At 42.4% G+C, this 8,198-nt stretch overlaps 1 long non-coding RNA gene across 1 annotated transcript; it reads right to left on the bottom strand.

Annotated features, from left to right (window-relative positions):
* Positions 1–4,644: 4,644 nt before the first annotated feature.
* Positions 4,645–6,281, bottom strand: LOC307023536. The gene is made up of 3 exons (XR_013803733.1): positions 6,116–6,281; positions 5,387–5,480; positions 4,645–4,781 (listed from the first exon to the last, which is right to left on the bottom strand). It is a non-coding gene; the product is annotated as an uncharacterized lncRNA (long non-coding RNA).
* Positions 6,282–8,198: the final 1,917 nt, after the last annotated feature.

The raw sequence follows: 8,198 nt of genomic DNA, 5'->3' as shown, positions 1-8,198 counted from the left end.
AATGTTCATATTCGTTTTTAAGAGTGATATTTAATTGTTGTGACCAGTCGGAACCTGATACTTAAAATGCACGTGCATTGGCGTGATTACGGAGCCAGAAAGCGATGCACGTTTAATCGCGTGCGCGGTGCGCCGTGTGTTTGTTTTACAACAAAATGGCGAAGCAAAAATAAGTTGCTTGACTGCGTGATAAAAAGTTCAGCCAACACCTCAACTTCTCCAATGAATGTTCAAAGTGATTCAACTGATGGAGCGTAAGGTAAAACCCGAACAAAAAACAAAGAGGAATGTTTTCCATTCACTTCCGGTAAAAGTTCCTTCAAAATAAGAGTCCCGATCTTATTACCACCAAAATAAAAGTGCAAAACGAAACTTTACCATAGAAAATGGTTGCATTAAATTATAATCACTTCTATAAAAAGGTAACACATTTTAAATATAGTTAGACATATTAAAGGTAATTTACAGCATCAATAATTAATATCAAATGTTTAACTATGAATGGTTTTCATTTATTTAACATTAGAAATGTATTAGTCTGGCCAATCCAAGACTTCAATGCTGAAGGGCAATGGGTCTATGGTGGGGGTCAGCACAAGGTCAAGAAAACCCACATTTGAAAGGGAGACAACGGATGATCAAGAAACTGGTGACTTGCTCAATTCATTTGTGAGGGATCTATGAAGAACAGGACAACAGCAGCACTACTGGTATTTTGTATACCAGCAATTGAGGGTGGACAAGTTTACTACCACTTAGGTTCAAATAAGTGCGTTAATTACTTATTGTAAAGCATTTGAACATTCTTGTGTCACATGTTCATTATTAAGTTGATGTATAACTGTATAGCATCTTAATTATTTAAAATATAAGGTATAAAAAAAAAAGGGCAACCGTATTTTCAGTTGGCAACCAAAAGTGGATGCCTGGTTGCCAGCCTGGCAACCACTTTTAAAAGTTAGCGTTGAGCCCTGCCTATATCATGGGTCATGTCTCAGCATTTACCTAAGCAAATATTATTTCATGCTGCTCATATTGCACTCATATATTTGGTTTCATGCTCACATGGCTTATGTTAAGCAGGGTATGATATTCATGCATCATTGTACTCAAGCTAACAGCCGCATTACATTGTCTACATCTCCCTCTTCGCCGGGCATCGGCTCGTGCCGGCTATCCAAGATCTCTCCAGCTTACCTCTGGTAAACATGCATATAACTGGTGGTGGTGTCTTAAGAGCATTTCAGGGCTCGTTCAGGATAGGTGCAGCAAACCTGCCGCAACCAAGGTAATTGTTCCTCTTCCCTACAACAACCGCTTCTCATCCTACATTCGTCCGAACGCCAGTGCCGTGCTGGCTATCCAAAGGTCTCTCCAACCTTCAAATTGGTACGTAAGCATATAACTGGTGGTGGTTCTTAGCATGTCAGCACGTATATTCGCCCCGCGGCTCATGTTTATCCTTGCATGTCTAACCCTGTACGTCCAGGTTGTAACCTTCGGGTCTGTATAAAATGTGTCCCTGCGAAGTCAGGCTGCCCCGTACGTCCGGGATGCCCTGTACGTCCAGGATGCCCCGTTCGTCCGGGATGCCCCGTACGTCCGGGAAGCCCTGTATGTCCAGGACGCCCTGTACGTCCAGGATGCCCCGTACGTCCGGGATGCCCCGTACGTCCGGGATGCCCTGTACGTCCAGGAAGCCCTGTACGTCCAGGGAGGATGCCTAGGAGGCATCAGTACGTCTAAATCCCCACATGTATTAACCTCTCTTTTCATCCATAGATTTCCACTGCATCCCACAAGGTAAGATTTCATCACGTTCAGTACTTCATACTTTCACTTCTTTTGGGGGTTCATCGGAAACGGTTCTTCCCTTCCCGAATGACATCCTACAAAACCTGGGCCTAATCGCCAAACACCATTTCATTCACTTGTTATAAACTGTCATCATTATGTTTCATTTATATAATGTGACCCGATAATAAACATGTATTCCATACATCACGTCTCTCCTGATTGAAATGAAGCTCAGCTCAAGTTCAGGCAGGAAGACCTATCACTTGTATTGCGCGTCATGGCAATACTCGCTCCCTTCACTAAATGATAGGGAGCGCCACTCCCCACTCCTCAGCTAACCTATCACTTCCCTCCATTCACAAGCCTAATCATCGCACCTGTTAATCCCTCTATATATGCTCTCCCCTTTTCCATCAGATGTCTTCCAGGTGTCAACGCGCAACCCTCCTCCACCCCTTCGCCTCCTGCTTCCAACTCAGGGCCAAGCTCAACCTTCTCCCTTCCAACCGGACCTAACCACTTATCACAACCACCAGTGTCTAGACCCAGGGGGGTTCATCGGAAACGGTTCTTCCCTTCCCGAATGACATCCTACAAAACCTGGGCCTAATCGCCAAACACCATTTCATTCACTTGTTATAAACTGTCATCATTATGTTTCATTTATATAATGTGACCCGATAATAAACATGTATTCCATACATCACGTCTCTCCTGATTGAAATGAAGCTCAGCGCAAGTTCAGGCAGGAAGACCTATCACTTGTATTGCGCGTCATGGCAATACTCGCTCCCTTCACTAAATGATAGGGAGCGCCACTCCCCACTCCTCAGCTAACCTATCACTTCCCTCCATCCACAAGCCTAATCATCGCACCTGTTAATCCCTCTATATATGCTCTCCCCTTTTCCATCAGCTGTCTTCCAGGTGTCAACGCGCAACCCTCCTCCACCCCTTCGCCTCCTGCTTCCAACTCAGGGCCAAGCTCAACCTTCTCCCTTCCAACCGGACCTAACCACTTATCACCACCACCAGTGTCTAGACCCAGGGGGGTTCATCGGAAACGGTTCTTCCCTTCCCGAATGACATCCTACAAAACCTGGGCCTAATCGCCAAACACCATTTCATTCACTTGTTATAAACTGTCATCATTATGTTTCATTTATATAATGTGACCCGATAATAAACATGTATTCCATACATCACGTCTCTCCTGATTGAACTATTAATACTTTTTAAGACCCAGCGGATACCCTGCTACAGTATGATAGATATATTACTTTACACCCGGAAGTATGTATTGTCATTCTTATTGTCGATAAATTGAGGGATATACGCTATATTTTATTAACATCAGTATGTACTTTATACATCCACCTCGAGTGTTTGTCTCTGCACCGGAAATTATTTAATTTTAAAGTTCAACCGCATATTAGACCAGCGGTTTTCAAAGTGTGAGGCGCGCCTCCCCTGGGGGGCGCCAGAGAGCTTCAGGGGAGGCGCAGCGTGAGACACAAAAGAACAAGAAAAAGACGAGTAAAGTGACACTTGCCCACTTGTGGCTGTCTGTGGAGACCGAGTTCCCCCACCTCGCCAAAAAGGCTGTAAAAGTGCTCGTTCCCTTCACCTCCACCTACCTGTGTGAGTGCTCATTCCCTTCACCTCCACCTACCTGTGTGAGTGCAGGTTTTCTGCATTGACTTTGATCAAAAGTAAGTACCGGTAAAGGCTGCAGCCAGAGTATGATCTGCGTTTATTCCTGTGTGCATCAAAGACGCAGACTCATTGTTCCCACTAAAGTAGGGGTGAGTGTAATAACGAGGCAAAGTTGACGTTCAGTGTGTTGCCGGGAGCATATAAGGATTTATCCACCATGTTGAAAATGTTAAAAAAAAAAATGTCTTGAGAACACGGCGTGCGGAAATATACGGGTGCAGCTAGATGTGCCTGTCCTCTGTAAGAAGGTGTCGGCGACTGACATGCAAGGAAGAACGGCTGTCCACAGGCTGTTCCAACTTTAACAACTGTATTCACTTCCAGGGTAGTGAATTGAACATGCAATTGTAATTGGGTGTGTGGTATATTTTCATGCACGGAGACGCATGTTCCACAACACACAAACTGAACAACACTCAATTTTCCGATCGCTACCAGTGTCCTTGCGATCTTGTTATAATAACAAGTGTACGTTACTGATGCAATATGTTTGAGACCATTCGGGCTTATTCTAGAGGGGTGCAAGGAATAGTCCAAGTAGTGGGGGAGTTTTATACAATATGTTTAAAACATAAAAATAAAAAGGTTTAAAAAAGTTATTGTTTAATGTTTTAAGGAGGTGACGCTACTCAGCCAATCAAATCGGTGCAGTCAGCACGATAGATTCAAACACAGAGACGAGACAAGAGGAGAGAAACAGTCGGAGTAATTTCAAATGGCGGAAGGTCGACAGCGAAAACAGAGCATTTAATTACATTTTCTCTCACTGGACCTCTTTGAAATGCAATTGAATACCCCTGCATTATAGCAACAACAACAATAATAATAATAATAATAATAATAATAATAATAACAGCAATAATAATTGAGAGGGGGGGCGCGGCTGTTCTTATGTTCTCTGAGGGGAGGCTCACCTACCCACACTTTGAAAACCCCTGATATAGACTTTATCAGCGCCACACCTGCGTAACACATGGTGCCTCTTGTCTGAACCATTTTTTAAGCGATTTGTAATCTATTCTTGCCGACTTGCAGCCTAAATACAAAGATAACTCCACTCCTCTCCTACCACTCTTACCTATAATGAGCATTGGTAGAACTAGTGTTCGAGTCATGGGGTCCAGGACTGACTGAAGACATGTGGAACAGAGGACAGGCATGGTTCCATGTACAGGAAACTGGAACTTTGAACAGGTGCTTTCATCTTTTCTGCCTGAAGATTCACAAGTTCTTGATCAGGTGTTTGATGTGGGCTGGCATGATCCTTTCTGCAGCGATGAATAAAGAAAACAAAGAAAACATTTTAAATAATAGTAATGATGGTAACAAGAATAATATTAGTATAACTATTTATATAGCACTTACACAATTGCAAAGTGATTCTCCCAACACAAATAAAGAACAAAAGAATACCAACAATAAAAAAACATATATATATATATAATATATTGTGATTTTAAGGGTGTCTATTACCATCTGGCCGGGGACAACAGCTGGAAATTAGCCATGTCGGCTAAAGCTGCTCCATTTACTGTTTTTGTGACAGTTCATCGATGGGGACTGTCCACGACACTATAAATAAATAAACTAAACTAAACTAAATTATTATAGGAATGTTAAGAGAAAAAGAAATTATAAAAATTCTGAGAGGCCGACTACAAAAGCTAGACTCAATGGCTCTTGATGACATCAATGAGCAGTCCCAATAGATGCTGTTGTATAAAAAGAAATAGAATAGGTCCAGATGTCTTTTATTTTGTGTTGGACAATTTGTTTTATTGATTGCTGATGGATGTATATATATAGGGTTTATTCAACAGCAGTAAAACATTAAGTTGCTAAATTAACGTGCACTGAACTGTAAACCACTTACCACTATTTAGGAAAGGCTCTGATCAGGAGGGCTGACTAGTAGGACAGCAAAGAGGTGGAGGAGGTCTATGTACAACCATTGGTAGATGTTACACCTGAAAGAAAGATAAGGAAATAAGAGAAGACAGGAGGACAAACATCCTCTTACGTAAAAGACCAAATCATGTCAAGCTTTAACCTGAGCCTGTTTTTTCAGTCTTTACAATGCACTGTTGGAAATTACATTCCAAATGCTAAATTCAAACTCAATACCATAAATAACTGGGTACCAAACTGGGCACCTGTCGGTCTCCTGTCCTTTCTGAAAGCCATAAAGATGACATTAGTCATTTAGATAATTTGTGTCCTCAATTACCATGGGATTACTGAAACTACCATGAATTTAAGAAAATGGTAGAAATGAATCTAATCTGAATTTTGAAGCATTCCTTTAGATCCCCTCCCTCTAAATATATCAATAAACATTAGGAAGTGATGCTCCTGACTACTATACAAGTTTAAGAAGATAATATTGGTTTTAAAGAATTCAAAGCAATAAACAGCAACAGGCTCTTTAACCAAGGCACTGTTAGCCTAACATGTAAACTAGTTGTTCACACTAATCCTAATATTATCACTTAATATTATCAAATTCTATTTTATTTTTTAAAACATATTGATGTAAATACATACACATATCGATTTGTTATATAAATATTGCAAATCAAAACCTTTATTCACTAATAATTACCAAAAATCGTAGTTCTATCTCCTGTTATCAATGCATTCACATTGCCCGCCATGAACTTCCGGGGAACGATCCTCGTCTACTTAAACCACGTGACGATAACCGTTTTGGACTTCCGCTGTCGTAACTCTTCTATCTATATGGCGCTGGTCTGTATCATTGAGTAGAAAAAAACTGTCCCTACAATTTCAGGTAGATTAACACACATTTGTAAGAAAAGTTTACAATGAATCACAAAAACCCTCTTTGTAACACAAAGTACAACTTAACATGCTAACCTTTGGTAGAGTGAGCTAACGTTAGCTAACTTCATGTCCAACACAAAACCTCTAATGGCATTATATTGACGATTTTAAACAAAACGTAACTCTCTCAACTTGTAAGATAACGTTAAGTTAACGTACCCTTAAATAACTACATCACGTTTTTCAGGGGAAACACAAACTGCAGAAAACGTTAGCTGCTAACTGTTGTTAGCTAAGACAGCTAGCCTCCTAGCAAACGTAAGGTTAAGTTAACATTAACGTAACATTGTAAGAAAGCAAAACGAACCTTCGAGAAAGCTTTTAGTCTCAGACTTGGTGAAATTGTGTAGTGTTGCTTACCTCCAGAAGGACTTTTATCGCATTTCCCAGCAGACACAGCTGTCAGAGCTGTCAGAGCGGTGCCTCCTAGAATAGCAGCCGCTGGGCGGAGTCACAGAAACGCTCAACTGATCTTCACTCCTCGACCGTAAGTTAGTTAGTGCCAGTCAACACATACCGCTTTGTTTCAAACACTGCTAGTGATGGCAAAATTAAGCTTTGAATGAAGCATCGAACCACTTCGACAATCGTGTCGGAAATAGGTTCATTTCTCGAAGCTTCAGTTACAGCGACCTCTCCTGGCGAAGTGCAAGGCTGCAGTGGGTTTAACATATCTTTGCCTTGAAAAATATTCGATGCACACGCACACACTAACGGCCCCTACACACGGTGCGTTGGCGCTCGCCGGCGGGCGTGTCTGAAGCTCGACCAACAACCAATCACATGAATCTCCCGTCCCTGACACACAAGCAGCGGTTTGATTGGCTTGAGCTTGTACTGGCATATGATTCGATTGGCTGACGCCTCCGTCGAGGCGTCAAAAGTAGAACATTGCTCTACTTTTGCAACGAGCACCGCGAGAGAAGCTACGCTTTGCTCCCGCAATGCAGTTCCGCGAATCGTGATGTCACCCCATTCAAAGTGAATGGGCAGAAGCGTTGAAGCGGCAACGCACGCCGCCGTGTGTAGACTGAATATCAGTTAAAGTGTTAAAGTTGAAAAGCAATGATTAAAAGTGTATCTATTCTGGGCTTTGAACCAGCTGCGCAGAGGACATCGCCGCATCCTGGCCGCCGGTTCTATCCACTGGGCTATCTATTCCTTACACTATTGAAGTGTTTTTATATTAGTCATTGTCTTTTTGTTCACAACTTCTCCACATTTCGAAGTGTTTCCCGAGCCAGAACGACCTATCCTTCTTCCTGGCTTGCTCTATAATAATGATCCAATTAAAATGCAATGCCAACAACAACTCAACAGCAACAATGCAAACTATGACAACAACCCACACATTGCGCATTGTTTAGAGCGGCGAGTTGGTTATAAAGTGTTGAAGCGCTCACATTTGAAACTGTTTCAACCTGTCGCCTGTCAGAATAGAGACGAGGCAGTGCATTGAATCACCTGATTGGACGGCGATCCAGTGAGTTGATTCATTCAGGAAATGAAGCAGTTGCTGGTTCGGACATCACATGTCACGTGATCTGAAGCAAGCTTCGAAGCACTGCTTCTATGGAACAGGAAGTCGAGGGTTGAATCTCCGTTTGAAGCTTCAGTGTCAAACTGCCATCACTAACCACTGCCGTCTCGCCGTTCCCCTGTGTCCCACCCCGCCCTCTCTGTCTGTCTGTCTGTTTCAGTTTTGCCAGCAAGACTGCTGGTAGACCAGCATAAATACCAGCTTCACCAGCATAGACCAGCTTAACTACAGGCTAAAACCAGCATAGACCAGCATGATATCCATGCTGGGCTATGCTGGTTTAGCTGGCCAGGCTGGTCTT

The sequence above is a fragment of the Notothenia rossii genome (assembly GCF_949606895.1).
Source record: "Notothenia rossii genome assembly, chromosome: 11".
Lineage (NCBI taxonomy): Eukaryota > Metazoa > Chordata > Actinopteri > Perciformes > Nototheniidae > Notothenia > Notothenia rossii.
Note: the sequence above shows the minus strand (reverse complement) of the source record. Positions and strands in the feature narration are given on the sequence as shown.